The 16740-nt window shown below is 49.6% G+C and overlaps 1 long non-coding RNA gene across 1 annotated transcript in view; it reads left to right on the top strand.

Moving 5' to 3' along the window:
- Window positions 1-14395: 14395 nt before the first annotated feature.
- Window positions 14396-16740, top strand: part of LOC146847570 (uncharacterized) — a 337022-nt gene continuing 334677 nt past the window's right edge. Inside the window, exon 1 of the long non-coding RNA XR_014980712.1 lies at window positions 14396-14503. This is a non-coding gene — a long non-coding RNA (uncharacterized LOC146847570). The remainder of the gene's footprint in view (window positions 14504-16740) is intronic.

Genomic DNA, 16740 nt, shown 5'->3' with positions numbered 1-16740 from the left:
GAAGTATCTTTATTTTTCCTCATTTCTTCCTCTTTCTATTTGCACCTTAGACATCCAACTGCAACTGCAGCCGCCTCCTGCACCACCTCTTCTGCCCATGACACCTAAACCATGGATTATAATTATTTGATGGAAAGCAAAGTGAGATAAGGAAGAAAGCAGAGCCAGAAAGTTAACCCCAGAAAGGAATTCTCTACACTTCAGGCACTCATGAGGGAACCATGAGAGCTCTTTGGGATCCTTGGGCTAATTTGAAACTTAGTGGCTTATTTGCTAAAGAGGTTTTTCTATTAGTAGGCATATAACGTGCGATTCGTCCCACCACACTTGTCCCCTCTTTTCCCACCACAAAAGGCACCATACCAGTGGATGGTCTTCACTGCGTAGTCTTTATTAATTCTCAGATAACGTCATCTTTATTGTATATGCACTGTCAACATTAGACCAACTTTTATTAACCAATCCAACACCCATTGATAACATTGGGTTGCACAGTATTCGTTTGAACCACAGGTTACAGTTGCAATTGTATTTACAGTTCAGGATCTCCCGAGACACACGGTATTCGAGTTGTACCAGCAGGACACAACCCATCTCCATTGCTTCCATTTCAGGCAACTACCCGTCGTCTACCTCCTAGACGCGGCCACCAGAGCACTGCTTTGCGCCTTTCCTTGCGCACCAGCTTTATACCAAGTTGCTTCCTCCAAGCACCGGCATCTCGGGTAGGGTCGGAGAGTCCAGGGCCACCAGCAGGACGGCGCCCTCTCCCGCCAGCCCGGAGCCCCATTGACTGCCCTCCTTGTTCCAGGATTGGCCAGTCCCCGTCAAACAGGAGCCCCCGCCATTTTCTGGCCCGGGACCCCGCCTGCTCTACCTTAAAAAATGAGGGATGGGTGGGTGGGCAACTTTGCTTCTGGCTGCGACCTGCTGGGCACCCGAGGCAAGAGGACAAAGAGGGCTTCTCCCTCGTGCACAGCTTTCTTATCACTTTCCCTGGAGGGGCCGCCTGCGTACCTAGATGACGCACTACATGCCTGCCTACCTCCTAATATTTCCTGGTCGCCCCTCCCACTCGCCCTGCCCAGATGTGTCCTGGCCCAGCCTCTCTGTTGCCTCTCGCACGAAATGCCACTAAGGGCCCCCCACCCCTAGGCGCGGTGGGGGCCTCTCATTTTGAGTCATTTTTTGTCACCTAGAGACTTGCTTTTAGTGTTAAATGTCAAGGTGGGCACAAAGTAGGGAGAGGATGTGGTCTAACGGCTAGACTGCCGACCTTGGAGCTGGGAAATCAAGGTTTAAGCCTCGAGATCGACTCCACATCCTGTGAATCTGGGCAAATCAGGTAATCTCCCCGTGCCTGTAAAAAAAAAATGAATGTGTCTCGTGCTCATATAAAGCGCTCCAATACTTTCTCTAAAAGCACAAGCAAGACCGACCGTGGCAGCTCCTCTGCTATGGCGGAGGAGCGTCGCCGCACTGCTTTCAAACAGTGCGAGAAGCAAACACATATCTTTCAGTTATTATCATTTTATGTTTGTGCTGCTTTGTGGTGGGCGGGTGGGCGGGGCTGCTCTGCGAGCAGGGCAGTGGAGGAGTGGTTTTCCCAAACCAGTCATGCGCACTTTCCCCCTTCTCCATGCAGGCTGCATTTCAGCCTGCATGGAGAACAGGCCCACCCCTCTAGCCCCTGGCTGAGTGCCGTGTCACGGCGCTCAACCAATCACAACGCTGCATTGCAGCACTGTGATTGGCTTAGGGGAGGAAGCAGGCTGCCTGCTTCCTGTTCCTGAAGTCAGAGGCAAGAGAGCAGGAGCAGAGACGCAGGACCTGGCACTGGTAAGGCAAGTGATTTTTTTATTTTTCTCTCTCCCCCCTGCAATTGCGACCCCCCGCGTGTCCTCCACGCAAACACAAACAACTCCAGGCTCCCGCTACCCCACCCGCGAACCATGCGGGCCACCACTGAAGATAGCTGGCAAACACATGCACTCTTGTGTGGTGCTTAAGCAAAAAGAAAAAAGTAGATCCCTAAAATTGAAAATTGGAAGGGTATAATTAAAGAGGAAATGCTCAGGAGGGCCAAGGCAAGCCATCAAATACGTATCTAGCAAATGAGAGTCTCTAAAAAGCAAACCAATGGTAAGCAATGGGTGGGCTTTAAGCCGCTGTATACTCTTGGTAAGACGACAATTGGTCTGTTGCATCCAGACAGCTGGCACTGTCTGGTCGGCTCGACCCTAAACAAGCATTAGCAAAATCACTAGGTCTCGCCTTTGGGATCTTTGGGCTTTGTCCAAGCCTTTTAGCCATGCTGCACAGCATCTGTAAGAGGCCACAATATGCAGCACAGGTTGTGCAGGTGGTTAGATGACGCGGAGAGCGTGGTGTTCAGGGAGTGAACTCTCCGGAGCGGGGGACCTGACCTGGCTGTGGGCCCTGGCTGATGATTCTCCCCCTTCAAACTGACATTGAATCAAATACCCATCAGGCTCTTGGAACGAAAAGTGAGGGGAGGGCAGTGCCTTGAGGAGGATGAATGTCATAATATCTTTCTTTGGTGAAGCTGAAGTTTGTGCAAGAACAGTATGTTTGGCGGAGGAATGTCTAAGAATACAACAGTGGGGTAACAAAACCTTAAGCGCCCCTACAAGGAGCCAGGATGGGGCCCCATAATCCCTCATCCTGTACTTGTTCACCCCTTCCTGCCTTCAGGCTATCTCAGAAGCTGAACTATTACTCCTCAAATGAAGCCCCACAGGCTCTGGCATTAGACTGCAGCTCTGGGCCCTTGTTGGCACACAGGTGACACAGGACTACAGGTGTGTAAAAGAGAAAACTGACAGTGAACGCCTCCTGCAGCCCTCGCCCTAAGAGCCAGGCGTGCTCGGAGCCATCAGAAAACCTGCCTCGTGAACCTCTGAAATATAATGTTAAAATATGACAATCACTCACGAGAAATACAATAATACGTATCAGTTAACATTTGTGATTGTCTTAGTTTAGTACAGTATTTCATAGCATTGAATGAGACATAATTAAAAGAATCATTTCTGGGCGTGAAACTGGACACATCCAAGAGTCAGCCCCCTTCCAGTCCCCAGCCGCCGCCGCTGCCATGGGTCCACCGAGAGATAAGCGAGTCCTGTGTACATCATATGCGGCCAATATTCCTCCTATAGAAGGACAACATTATGATCTGTGAAACCAGACATGAATGAAGTATCTCTAAAGCACACATAGTATTTAAATGAGTGCTCCGGTTCCCCCCACAGTCGAGTCCAGTTCAATGTGGCGCAGGAAAGTAACTAGATTAGCTCAGAATCACACAATGTGGTCAAGTGAAGAAGAAGCCAGGATTTGAACCACAGTTCCCTGATTAGACACGGTGCAACTCTTCCACTGAGTGCGCATCTCAATGCGTCTCCAGTTGTAACACCAGAAAACAACTCTTGGTGACTGCAACCTTCACGTAGGCGATCCCAGCTTTAAATAGGGTGACATTTAGTGGAGGCCTTGTCACATCTTAATTTGTATCAAAAACTGAGGGGCCTCACACACAAATGTGGCCACTCGCTTGAGCTGCCGTCGCCGACTAAACCCTTTCCGCTACTTTGGACAGGTCACTCCCGAGGGCATTTTCCTAATCTTGAGAATGTGTTTGCAAGTTTATGTCTGCGTCCAACTACGCGAGCTGCAGGAAACTCCGAAATCCCGGCGGTTATTTCAATCATCCGGCTGACGCCACTGACAGTGGCCGCCAAGAAACCTACCTGGCGCAGGAGCGCTCCACAAGCTCCTGCAACAACACATAACATCTCGCTTCGACAGACGGAGTGCATGAGGGGTGGGTTCCTTCAAATCTTGGCTGGTTCAAGGGCTGGGCACTGGCCCCCGTAACGGGGGGGAGGGGAGGGTGGAAGAGAAATTCGGCTCCTGCAGTTCTCCATCTTAGAAGCTGAAAAACGTAAATGTAAACAGCTGGAAACAAAATTGGGAAGGATGTTTCCACGTGATGAGAAGTTGATCTGTAAAGCAGCTCTCATAAAGTTCTGCAAATACATTAAAAGTGCCAAAGCGGACATGTTTGCTAAGCCAATTGCAGCAGCAGACAACACTCCTAGAGCAAACTTTCAGATAGTCAAGTCTTTCTTGAACCCCGAGGCAGGCAAACAAGCTGCACCAGTTCCCCAAACTCCTTGTGACAACCCTTTGACTTTTTTTTTTAAGAGAAGGTGGAAACTTTTTATGCTAATTTTGAAAACGTGACAATTGAGGGACACCAGGTCAGGGCAGGATTGCAAACTCATGAGCATTAGCCCTAAACGCCTCCACCGCCTTGAGATGCTCACAGGTGAGTAATCACGCTCGATAAGACGCCTGATTGATTCATTGATTACGCTAGTTAGATGGGAGAGAATCAGAACTGATCATTGAAAAAGCCAGACCAGGCTCCCCTCTGGATCCCTGCCCTCCGTACCTTCTGACTCTGGCAGCTCTGCCCTTTAATATACTGATTAACTCTGTATTTAATTTGACTGACCAGAGAGTGACCATGCAGGCAGGAAGGCGTCACCTGAAAAAACAGCAAGCTGCTGTTCACGTGCAGTGCGTGAGGGCTACTCTGTCATTTATGGTCATAACAGGTCACAAACAAAGCTGAACTCAGATTTAAACTATGCACGGATTGCTTATTTTTTATAAACCAATTAGAAAAAACATTTTTAAGCAAGACATGTATACAGCCACCAAGCCTTTATCGTTGCACATGGAACAAGAGAAACAAGCCCTCTCTCCGACGATACCCGACGACACTACCAGGTCCTACTTATTGAGCCTCTTTTTAAATAAAACTGTCATAGATTGTGTGGTTTTTGACGTCTCTAGAATGTTTTTGAGTTGCTTTAGAGTTGTTATATTAAGCATACAGTGCTTTCATATCTGTTCCTATCTTCACTTTCTTATCTATTTCTGAGGGCTAACAAGCTCCCTGCTGCACTTCCTTGAATTACTTAAAATTACTTTTTTCGCCTGCACCAAAGGGAGCCACGCCCCTTATTTCCCTGCACCCCATATTACTAAAAATGCACATTTCCCAAACTCTACAACATAGATAACAATACACAGACCACTCACCAAAACCCTCCTTTTACTGACTCCCCTACGGCACTGTGTGATGGGAAGTCATGCAGTAGAACATGGTGCTTTACAACCCTTTACCCACAATGTTGCAAATATACCATCTTCTTGCTGAAAGGTTTATCTCTTGTTCTCCACCCCCCCCCCCCCCCCCAGCTCACCCTCCCCGCCACACAAACCCATACACAACTCTGTGTTTTATTTTCCTCAGAAGGACGACGGCAGGAGAGCCATGGCTGCTCCTGTCAATCACCAGCATGCAGGGCCAGCCCACAGCGCTCTCTGCTTGCAGGGCTTAGAGGACCGAGACTGCTGAGGACCGAGACTGCTGAGGACCGAGACTGCTGTCTGCCCACAGCGCTCTCTGCATGCAGGGCTTAGAGGACCGAGACTGCTGAGGACCGAGCCTGCTGAGGACAGAGACTGCTGCCTGCCCACAGCGCTCTCTGCTTGCAGGGCTTAGAGGACCGAGACTGCTGAGGACCGAGACTGCTGAGGACGGAGACTGCTGCCTGCCCACAGCGCTCTCTGCATGCAGGGCTTAGAGGACCGAGACTGCTGAGGACCGAGACTGCTGAGGACGGAGACTGCTGCCTGCCCACAGCGCTCTCTGCATGCAGGGCTTAGAGGACCGAGACTGCTGAGGACCGAGCCTGCTGAGGACAGAGACTGCTGCCTGCCCACAGCGCTCTCTGCATGCAGGGCTTGGAGGACCGAGACTGCTGCCGGCCCACAGCGCTCTCTGCTTGCAGGGCTTAGAGGACCGAGACTGCTGAGGACCGAGACTGCTGAGGTCCGAGACTGCTGCCTGCCCACAGCGCTCTCTGCATGCAGGGCTTAGAGGACCGAGACTGCTGAGGACCGAGCCTGGTGAGGACCGAGACTGCTGCCAGCCCACAGCGCTCTCTGCATGCAGGGCTTGGAGGACCGAGACTGCTGCCAGCCCACAGCGCTCTCTGCATGCAGGGCTTAGAGGACCGAGACTGCTGAGGACCGAGACTGCCGAGGACCGAGACTGCTGAGGACCGAGACTGCTGAGGACCGAGACTGCTGCCAGCCCACAGCGCTCTCTGCATGCAGGGCTTAGAGGACCGAGACTACTGAGGACCGAGACTGCTGAGGACCGAGACTGCTGAGAACCGAGACTGCTGCCAGCCCACAGCACTCTCTGCATGCAGGGCTTGGAGGACCGAGACTGCTGCCAGCCCACAGCGCTCTCTGCATGCACGGCTTAGAGGACCGAGACTGCTGAGGACCGAGACTGCTGAGGACCGAGACTGCTGCCGGCCCACAGCGCTCTCTGCATGCAGGGCTTCTTAGAGGACCGAGACTGCTGCCAGCCCACAGCGCTCTCTGCATGCAGGGCTTAGAGGACCGAGACTGCTGCCAGCCCACAGCGCTCTCTACATGCAGGGCTTAGAGGACCGAGACTGCTGAGGACCGAGACTGCTGAGGACCGAGACTGCTGCCAGCCCACAGCGCTCTCTACATGCAGGGCTTAGAGGACCGAGACTGCTGAGGACCGAGACTGCTGCCAGCCCACGGCGCTCTCTGCATGCAGGGCTTAGAGGACCGAGACTGCTGCCAGCCCACAGCGCTCTCTGCATGCAGGGCTTAGAGGACCGAGACTGCAGAGGACCGAGACTGCTGAGGACCGAGACTGCTGCCAGCCCAGAGCGCTCTCTGCTTGCAGGGCTTAGAGGACCGAGACTGCTGAGGACCGAGACTGCTGCCGGCCCACAGCGCTCTCTGCATGCAGGACTTAGAGGACCGAGACTGCTGAGGACCGAGACTGCTACCTGCCTACAGAGCTCTCTGCATGCAGGGCTTAGAGGACCGAGACTGCAGAGGACCGAGACTGCTGAGGACCGAGACTGCTGAGAACCGAGACTGCTGCCAGCCCACAGCGCTCTCTGCATGCAGGGCTTGGAGGACCGAGACTGCTGCCAGCCCACAGCGCTCTCTGCATGCAGGACTTAGAGGGCCGAGACTGCTGAGGACCGAGACTGCTGAGGACCGAGACTGCTGAGAACCGAGACTGCTGCCAGCCCACAGCGCTCTCTGCATGCAGGGCTTGGAGGACCGAGACTGCTGCCAGCCCACAGCGCTCTCTGCATGCAGGGCTTAGAGGACCGAGACTGCTGAGGACCGAGACTGCTGAGGACCGAGACTGCTGCCGGCCCACAGCGCTCTCTGCATGCAGGACTTAGAGGGCCGAGACTGCTGAGGACCGAGACTGCTGAGGACCGAGACTGCTGAGAACCGAGACTGCTGAGGACCGAGACTGCTGCTTGCCCACAGAGCTCTCTGCATGCAGGGCTTAGAGGACCGAGACTGCTGCCGGCCCACAGCGCTCGCTGCATGCAGGGCTTAGAGGACCGAGACTGCTGAGGACCGAGACTGCTGAGGACCGAGACTGCTGAGAACCGAGACTGCTGAGGACCGAGACTGCTGCCAGCCCACAGTGCTCGCTGCACACAGGGCTTAGAGGACCGAGACTGCTGAGGACCGAGACTGCTGAGGACCGAGACTGCTGAGGACCGAGACTGCTGCCAGCCCACAGCGCTCTCTGCACGATGGGCTTAGAGGACCGAGACTGCAGCCGGCCCACAGCGCTCTCTGCTTGCAGTCAGGAGCTGGGGACTGAGACGGCTGCCGGCCCCCAGCGCTCTCTGCCCACAGCGCTCTCTGCTTGCAGTCAGGACCTGAGGAACAGTCTAGGGAAGGGAAGGGAAGGGAAGGGTGTGTGGGGCAGATAAGAGGGTACATCTGACTCTGTAGCCGGTGACTCCCTGTCGTCAATTCATGTGTCCAATTAAATGCATTTCCGAATTCTAGAAGTTTATATAGATCAGCGTCATGCACTGATGTCACATCCCTGATATAAGGGATATCCTGGTGTAAGAGCGCTATATAAGAATTTTTTTTTTTTAAACTCAAACTAACAGGGCTCACACTTCACCAAGACAGCCTCAGAGCAGTAATAACAGGGCTCGCACAACACTGAGACAGCCTCAAAGCACTAATAACAGGGCTCAAACTACACTGAGACAGCCTCAGAGCACTAATAACAGGGCTCGGACTAACTGATACAGCCTCAGAGCACTAATAACAGGGCTCACACTGAAGACAGCAACAGAGCACTGATAACAGGACTCACACTACACTGAGACGGCATCAGAGCACTAATAACGGGGGTCGCACAACACTGAGACAGCCTCAGAGCACTAATAACAGGGCTCGCACTACACTGAGACAGCCTCAGAGCACTAATAACAGGGCTCACACTACACCGAGACATTCTCAGAGCACTAATAACGGGGGTCGCACAACACTGAGACAGCCACAGAACAGTAACGAAAGGGCTCCTACCAAAGTGAGAAGGCCTCAGAGCGCTAATAACAGGGCTCGCACCACATCGAGACAGCTTCAGAGCACTGATAACAGGGCTCAAACTACACGAGACAGCCTCCGAGCACTAATACCAGGGTTCACTCTACATTGAGACAGCCTCAGAGCACTAATAACAGGGCTCAAACTACACTGAGACAGCCTCAGAGCACTGATAACAGGGCTCGCAACACATCGAGTCAGCTTCAGAGCACTGATAACAGGGCTCAAACTACACTGAGACCGCCTCAGAGCACTAATAACAGGGTTCACTCTACAGTGAGAGATCTTCAGAGCACTGATAACAGGGCTCACACTACACCGAGACAGCCTCAGAGCACTAATAACAGGGCTCAAACTACACTGAGACAGCCTCAGAGCACTAATAACAGGGCTCACTCTACAGTGAGAGATCTTCAGAGCACTGATAACAGGGCTCACACTACACCGAGACAGCCTCAGAGCACTAATAACAGGGCTCAAACTACACTGAGACAGCCTCAGAGCACTAATAACAGGGCTCACTCTACAGTGAGAGATCTTCAGAGGATGGCTTTAAGTGGGCCGGGTCCCTCTGGGTCTCACTCCCGGTAGTAATTAATAACAGACATTGGAACGGATCCCTTTTAGGCTCTACTTTCATATCCTTAACTTTTTTTCTGTCAAAAACATTGATCCATTTCTGAACAATGAAGATAGGAAACATTAAGGTAATCCTCAACAGAGGTTTAGTTCTTGTTTATAGTTTACATGCTTTACCTAATTTTGCACTTCCTAGGAGTGTTTGCTATTTCCAGGATGTTGGGTCTCTGTACTTTTTCCGTGCAGCGCCCTACTCCTAAACAGTGCACACTTTGAACCGGGCCGCCTCCAGGTGTATATAACAGGCCATGGACAGGTGCTCTGGAGTGGAGGCTGATCCCAGTGCCTGCTTCTCACAGTGGCTTACAAAGGTTTTCAGAACACATGATCATCCATTCTTTGGCCACTCTGTCAAGCACACAGAATAATTGTCTTTTAATTGTGTTGCAATTGCTATTCTTTTCAAATGTGTGTGATGGAGGCAAACAGTTGCCAAACCTTCACCATGCACCATATGTGGCACATCCAGCAGTGAGGACTGTATGTATTCGGCTGTGTCCCCCTCCCCCATTCATGTGCCACATTTTAGGGCGGCTTTTTTCAATACGAGGTAGGGGCGTAGAAAGGGTTTCCCATCCCATGAATATGGAAGTAAAAAGCACAGCTATAATTGGGACGCAGTGGACCCTGGTGCCACTTCACCTGCTGCACTATAGATAGCTATGCTTCATAGAGAGAGTTAAGCCCTTTCTCGCAGTCCCTCCTGAGCGATTTGATGAATATTCTTGGATTTGCCGCCTCAAGAGCCCCATGCTGTCAATTGGTGGAAACAATGGAAAATAGAGCTGAGCAGGGCACAAGTCAGGGGTACACGCGGGTGGACGGCGTCCACCCACTATTTTCACAGGGTGAACTCCGTCCACCTTGCCACGATGTTGGGCTCCACTAAATAATGTGCTGAACTCGTCCCGGTGTAATTTTCAAACACTGGGACACTTTCAGCAGCGTCTACACTTTGTCTGCTTTCCATAGGCAACAATGTGCAGATGGGGACCGGGCTTCCTTAGTTAAGACTCCTGCTGGGTCCATAACAAAGGCCGAATCTGAGGGGTCACAGGCACCCTTTTGTTTAAGTCTCCTGGCTTGAAGCAGTCAGGAGCCTCACAGCGAATGCAAATGCAGCAGAGGGGAAACAAAGGTTAGCACTTCACACTGACTTAAGAGAGGCAGCTTTTCACTTTGTTCAGGCTCTGTTTCCTAGATATGCATGCACTGTAAGAATGTCAGATGTGTTGGTCATTCCCAGTATTAATACAAAATTAATGTAATTTATTTAGCCCTTACTAGCCCTGAGGAGGCGTTGAAATAATGTAAGTGCTACTATTTTTTTTAGGTCTCAGCCTGGCGAAAGCAGCGCATGCGCTGCTCTGCCATGCAGAGGCCTTTTGGAATCGATACGATTCCAGCGTGCATGCAGGGAGACAAACGAGACAGAAGATGTGCACGCGGGGATTGGATGTTTTACTGGCGGCGTGATACACTGGGGATTTTTTTTTCACCGCCAGTATAGGCAGTCCCCCGTGCACATCTTCTGTCTGTTCCATGGCGGGCCGTGCTTGTGTTATCCGGCAGTGGGAGAGAAAATATTGCTAGGAATGTGGCCTCGTGGTAGTTTGTTTGAAGAGGTTTTTTCCATATAGTAAATGGCGGCTCATAGTTGAAAGTGCTTTGTTTACGTTATCAAACACCAATGATGCTCAAGTGCACGTAGGGTGGCTTTGTGCCATATTACTGTGGAGCTCTTAGATGAGTGAACGAGGGGTGAAAAATGTTGTTCCAACCAGTCACAAATAAGGTTGCCCCGCTTCCCCCAACAAACTTGGTGCTGCTTACGTGCGTACTAACATTGGTGCACATAATATTCAACAATCCTCTATGGTGCCAGGAGGCATTAAAGCCACCAGTTGCCACTGCTCCACTGTTTCTGTTTACACTATCACCACCGATAATGCACGTGGTTTTCCACCGGGTCTGGACCACTGTATGTGTTGTGTTCACGGAAGGAATTTCATGCTGATTTTATTTTTAAGATACATCTGCAAAAGAGTCAGGTATTTTGACCACCAGATGGCACTGCTCCACTGCTGGAATGCACTGCTCCATAAAGCGGGGAGCATGCATTCCATGGGAAGTGGAAGGATTAAGAAGTATAATCACGCTGTCCCCGTGGGGGGGGCGGGTAGGTGTAGGGTAGGGGTGTCTACTGCAGCAGCGTAGCTAGGGGGGGGCGGTCCGCCCCAGGCGGCACTATTTGGAGGGCGGCTGCCGCGTGGCACTGGCCCATGGTGGCGGCCTTTATAATTTATTTGGGGACACAGCACTCACTGACACTACTGTCAGCATGTTTGAACTGCAAGCGCACCTGCTTGCAAAACGCAAATGCTGCCTGCAGCGCACGCACCACCACCTAGCTTAGTGGTAGTGCGGTGCGCGATGTACCGCGTTTGTGGTTGGCTAAAGGTCCATCCCAGGGCTGTCATTGGTAGCGCGCGAGCGCTACCAATGACGGCCCTGGGCATAATTTTTGGCCAGCCCTCGCGCCAGAGCATGCAAGAGGCCAGTGAATGTCAGCAGCAGACACAGCAAAAAAGGCCGGATGTGTTCTGTGCTCTCAACAACCCGCCACTAACCGCAGCAGCAAACACCCCCCGCCGTCGGCCTCCTTATATCTTTCCAGCAACCCTATCTCTCCAGGGTTGAGCTCTGAAATCTTTTAGATTCCTAACTTGGAAAAGCCCTGTCGAGTCTGCGGATCTGCTGCTGAAACGGCCAGGAGTTTGTTTGAATGTACACCCGCGTCCTTTGACACCCCCTGGAGATTTCCGAAACAACTTGAGCGAAGGGTTTGTGAAAAGCTTCTTCTATCATTTTTGGCCTGGATGTACGTGATCTCATTATTGAATTGTGAGAGTTCGCTGGCAGTGCACGAGAGCCGAGGTAATACATAGTTTACCGAACTCATTGAACCCATGCGAAAATCTACACAAGTTTAAATTTTCTTAACAAAATAAAGCACCACCCCTCTGGCTGTACCTACTCAAACTCTTTTCACATTTACAAAACTGGCAAAGGCGTAATTCCAAACATATAGTGAGAGTGTCATTCTTGCAGACTAGTTATTAAAGACCTGCCTGTTCCTGAAGTCGGAACAAAACACTCAAAACTGAATTTAACTTAACAAGGCATAAACAGTCTAATACTTAAGCTGAACACTTTAATTGAGATGGTTCCTTAATATTCTTTGAAGTGTATGTTTGCTCTAAGCCCTTTACAGACTTAACATTAAGGATATGTTGATTATGTCAAATGCATTTGTACAACAATTTATGACTTAATCAAAGGCAAATTATTAGTCATTATTATGCCCGATAAATGGAAGGTGGGATCAAAAATTGTGTACACTAAAGTTACAAGAAAAAAAATCCCAGAATCTGAGGATTATCGGGTGTATTTATACCTTTACTGACTTGAGTCATTTAAAAATTGCCAGCTCATCAGAACAACCCAATCTCCGTTCTATTTAATCCAATAACTCCTTGTTGTAATCCAAAATATTTTTAATGTACAGTAAATAGGCTACAGTCTGGGTGTGCTACTTCATTAATTTCACTTCATGGTGAAAATCCCTCAGTTCACTTATTCAAATTTCTCTTCCTTTAAACAGCAGTGAATGAACTGCTTGTTTGATAGTAAGTCTCTCTCAGGGCACTCAGTATTCGTCTGTCTCTTCTATCCAGTCACCCTGAAAGTGCATGCACTTACTGGGGCTACTCTCAGCTCTCTTCCCACACAGTTCTATCATTCACCACTTTCTCTCAGTGCTACAGACATGTCTAGTGCCAAATCAGGGAAGCAAGGTAAACCCTGTAACCTCCATGCTGCCAAAATATTGAATACTGGTGGTACACCTGAGCGCTAGGTATCTGAGGGCCCACCTCTCAGTTTGCAGTGCTCAAGTTGAGGAATTGAGTCTAGTCTCCTAAAACAGTTTATTATGTCATGAACTTTGTATTTCTCTTAGGATAAGCCTGAGAGACGCCTGCAGTAGTGCTTGCTCTCTATTTAAGTACTAACCAGAGACCACGCTTATGAAGACCTCTTCGATGTCCACTCTTACTCTCACCCAACTGACTAACGTTCTCCTTCACCTTAGCCACAGCTTCATCATTCCAATTATATCACATCACAGGAAGGTTTAGTCCTGGTTAGCACTAAACCATTCTACTCAGACTGACTGCCACATAAACCTTTTCCACGGCTAAACAAAGTAAAAAGGTGATGAAATATATTCTCAATGTATAAAGAAGACAAATGTCGCTTTGATTTGCAGTCTGACTAATTGCACCAGAGGTACTGTGTCGTGCACCAGTGTGACTTCCGCTAAGCACTCTACTCTAAGCACCATGATATGAACCAGAACACTGCATTGTAGTGGACCATGACATGCAACTAGGACACAAAGGAGGCTTGAGGCTATGAAAAAAGTTCTAGACCGGAGATTATGCACAACGATTGACTGGGCCATACAGTCTGATTGGCATTTCTAGTACACATTATGGGGGTAAAGGTATTTGTCTACTCTTTAGGTGTTAAAGATTATTTTCTTTGTTAGCAGGCATCTTGAGACTTCTAGTTACACAGATCCCGATGTCAGGATGAAGACTTGTCCTAGACAGTGATACCTTTATCTCTTTCTAGCTAGTTTGGGTGTGGTAAGCAAAGGCTTCATTACATTCCCGACACATACAGGTTGAGCATTTGGTGGTACCAGTAACTGATGAGGAAGTTAGGTAGGCTATTAGAACTATTAAAGTAAACAAAGCTCCGGGCAAAATGGCTATACAGATGGTTTCCAGGAAATATTTGACCCAAAATGTAGCTAAATTATATAATTGTTTTCCAATATCATGACCCATCACACCATCTATGTGCGAAATTGATGTTGCATTAACACTGCAACTTTCGAAGGACCCATAAATGTGCTCTTCCCATTGATCAAAACTGTACAGAAAATCATTAGCCTCTAGAGTTAAAAGTTGCACTGGGATTGGTTCCTCTGGACCAGTCAACGTTTATCAGGAAAAGACCGACACAATAATGTGCACAAGATTGTCCACCTTGTTGAGAAAGCGCAAGCGATATTAGTCACACTTGATGCTGACAAAGTTTTAAACCAGTACCCCGTTTGTTGTGATTGCTCGTAGGTTTGTCCCAGGGCCCAGTGGAGGACCAGAGCCAACCCGAGAGGAACTTCTACAGTGCATCACAGGTATCTCCACAGTTGTTTGTTTGGAACGTGTGAAGACAGGAAAGAAAGGAGAGGAACAGACAGGTAAGTCCACCCGACACGCATGTTGAAAATTATGCAAATGGCAGTTTTGCCCCTCAATACCACACGTGATGGTTGGCACCTGAAAGGATGCAAGCATTCATTAACATGGGTCCCAGTCTGCTATTTTCTAGTTTTCTTTACCATTAAGGCATTTTCGAGATTTACCATGATATGGATCGGTAATCCCACAAACATCCTTTTATTTATAAGACATGTCACTGTCATGAGTGTAAAATCTGAAAATTTTCGGGAAGCAACAGTGTGGAGATTTTGGTAGTTATTGTGGCATTGATAATGCATTGTTGGGGAAAGCTAATGGTACCTCAAATCCAAAAGCACTTATAAGGCATTAGTGGAGGAAGATCATGCGTACCTCAACACTGATAAGGCCCTTCTGTGGTAAGGCCATACTGCTGAGGTCCTGTAGCAATGAGGTGGTGCTGGTAAGGCAAGTTGGCGGAGCCTGGGATTCTCAAGGAATGAGAACACATCAGTTAAGAAGCTGGCACTGTTGATAGGCCTGGATGCTTTGGTGGCTGGTGACGTTGTAACCCTGCAGGGTCATACTTTGCTGTTGCTATAGTGCCTTGCTGCTGTGGTGGGCCACCAGTGCGACTCTCAATTAATGCAGGCTGGTGATAAGATAGTGAGATCTTAGAAGTCTCCCTTGACTTGAATTGAACTTAGCTGTTGCACACACTAAGACTTAGATCGGCACCAAGCAGTACGCACTAGGAGTTTGGCGGAAACTCTCTCGCTGCAGTGGTGTGGGTCTGACTGTTGAGACTGGTGTGACTAAGGCCAGGCTATATGTGTACCACCCCGCCCCCATCTTCCCTCACTAGTTCATGCTATTCTGAGTTCGTCATTGCATTATTGTACCTCAAGTCAGAGCACATCACGTTTGTGCACGTCCCCACTGCTTTAATGGGGGGACCATGATGTTTGGTCATTTAATGTCAGCTGTAGATGATGGATCCCCGAACAGTGTCATGTATGTGCATGTTTGCATTGTGCTGAGGGGCTTACCAGGTAATTGTTCACGCAGCTCTCTGATGGATTTCACATGCGGTTTTTCTGAGTCCCCAGATAGATCATGCAGTCTGTGTGTTCTCCTTTGTACTGCCGGTCACCAGTGTATTCAACTGTGTAGCCTTGGACCGTGTCATGTATGTGCATGTAACTTGCATGATCGAGGTAACTATTAGAAGCGGTACTACGTGTCTCTCGGACCTCTTTCAAGTGTTCGCCGTCCTTTTTCCCCAGCACCCCCCCACGTCCCCCGAGGGGCGGCAACCTGAGGGGTAGCCCCGGGCGCCACAAGCTGTAGCTACGCCTCTGGTCTGCTGATCCCTGCAATGTGGTGTCCATAAACGGCAGTTCACCACACTATGGGGAATGTGAAAGGATTGCTTCGGTACTTACACCTACAGGTACGAACACGACACGGATTCAAAACGTCTAACGGTGCATTACACAGCTTATATACGCAACGCGTTGTATAGTTGCCAATGTCTGGCTTGGCATGGAGAACCTCCTTCCAGGGCGGAAGAGGCTGAGCAGCCTGCCCAGAAACTGGGTAACCACGGCAGAGTCCCTGCGTCGTCGGTACAAGTACGCATTGTGATCTCTGGCAGATCTTCAGTTTCCCCTGGAAATAAAGATTTTAAATAAATTCAGCAAAATAATAAATAATTCCCAATGCCTCCAAAGGCTATCTTCTTTTTACTGTAGTTCTCCCTACTCTTCTACCTATCTCAGTTTGCCTCACTTTCTTCTCCTCTTCTCACTTTCTGCCTCATTCATTCCATACCTCTTCGCTTTTGCTCCCTCCTCTCACCCTTTCCTACCACCCTCTCTACTTCCTGGTACCAACCTCTCCACCCCTATGCAGGCTGCCCCTCCGTGGCCTCCTCCCACCTCCATTGCACGTGCTATGTCCGTAGTGTCTGCCCCCTTTCCTCTTTTCGGGACGCTGTGTCCATCCATACTCTTTCCTACCCACCCCCACCTTCCATTCCCTCATCTCACCTATTCTTACATCCCCTCTCCCCCTGTTTTTACCCCTCACCTTTCTTGGTTTATAATTCTCTTTCTCGCCCCCTCATTTTCTTCACTCCATATCCTGGCTCTCCTTTTTTCTTCATCTTTCCCAGCCCTTGCTCCACCTCTTCTTTTGTTTTCTTTCCTCCCTCCAGCTTCCCTCTATACTGTATCTGTCTTCTTACTACCCTTTC

Source organism: Triturus cristatus, chromosome 4_1 (assembly GCF_964204655.1).
Source record: "Triturus cristatus chromosome 4_1, aTriCri1.1, whole genome shotgun sequence".
Classification (NCBI taxonomy): Eukaryota; Metazoa; Chordata; class Amphibia; order Caudata; family Salamandridae; genus Triturus; species Triturus cristatus.
The sequence above is the reverse complement of the archived record's forward strand: the minus strand, read 5'-3'. Positions and strand labels throughout refer to the sequence as shown.